This window comes from Branchiostoma floridae, chromosome 6 (genome assembly GCF_000003815.2).
Source record: "Branchiostoma floridae strain S238N-H82 chromosome 6, Bfl_VNyyK, whole genome shotgun sequence".
NCBI classification, from domain to species: Eukaryota; Metazoa; Chordata; class Leptocardii; order Amphioxiformes; family Branchiostomatidae; genus Branchiostoma; species Branchiostoma floridae.
The window spans coordinates 20,324,984-20,325,909 of NC_049984.1; positions in this window are offsets into that span (position 1 = coordinate 20,324,984).

Below are 926 nucleotides of genomic sequence, written 5' to 3' on the forward strand. Positions count from 1 at the left end.
TGTAAATTGTAAATTTTACCCCAGCTTTTATACGATACAGTATAATATTTGTACACTACGGTTTTAGACAGTAAGGGAATTTGATGCTGTCAGTTACCATACAAGCCTTTATTCGTCGCTGTGTTCTTGATCGCCGTATCTGAAATAACTACGGTGCACCTTTCGAATTCTATGCCCGGTACGTCCCAATAGCGTACTTACCCAAGGGTGAATGTACAGTACAGTTGGACAAAAGCACTCACACAGATCTTTCTTTAAAAGGTATGAGCTACACAGATCTTTCTTAGAAATTCCCTCCCATATTACAGTAGACTGCCCCATTGACTCACCCATTGACCGCCGCAATCTTTATTCTAAACATAACATCGTAATGGCAGTCAAAATCCGACGCAAACTGGTCGATTTCGCGCTAGTTATCATAAAAAATCGATGAAAACCTCAATTTTGAAAATGATGCGGTCGTTAAGGGGCCCAATTTGGGCCGGTCGCGGTCGCGTTGGCCAGGTGGTCGTTGAGAAAGGGTCGCTTAATGCTTACGTCAATAGGGAAAAAAATCGGGACCGAGAAAAAGCGGTCGAAATGGCCAGGTGGTCGCTGAGAAGAGGTGGTCGCTTGGGCAGGTTTGACTGTACATATAACCTGACCATGTACCTTGTTGTGAGGCTTGTGCTCATGAAATGTTTGTAGGAACAAGCTACAGTACAGTCTGAAATAATGTCATACTGAGTCTACTGACAAAAGTTATTTGTACATTTGTGAGGGGTAGCCCCATGCTGAAGGACTAGAAACCTACAAGAAACTTGCATCTAGAGACTAGAATCATCAAAGCTGCAGAGTTGGACAAGTTTTTTATAAATTCACTTCCCCTGTAGGTCAACTATTGAAAAAAATCTGGGAGTGTGGTTCAGCAGGCTAGTAGACCTAAT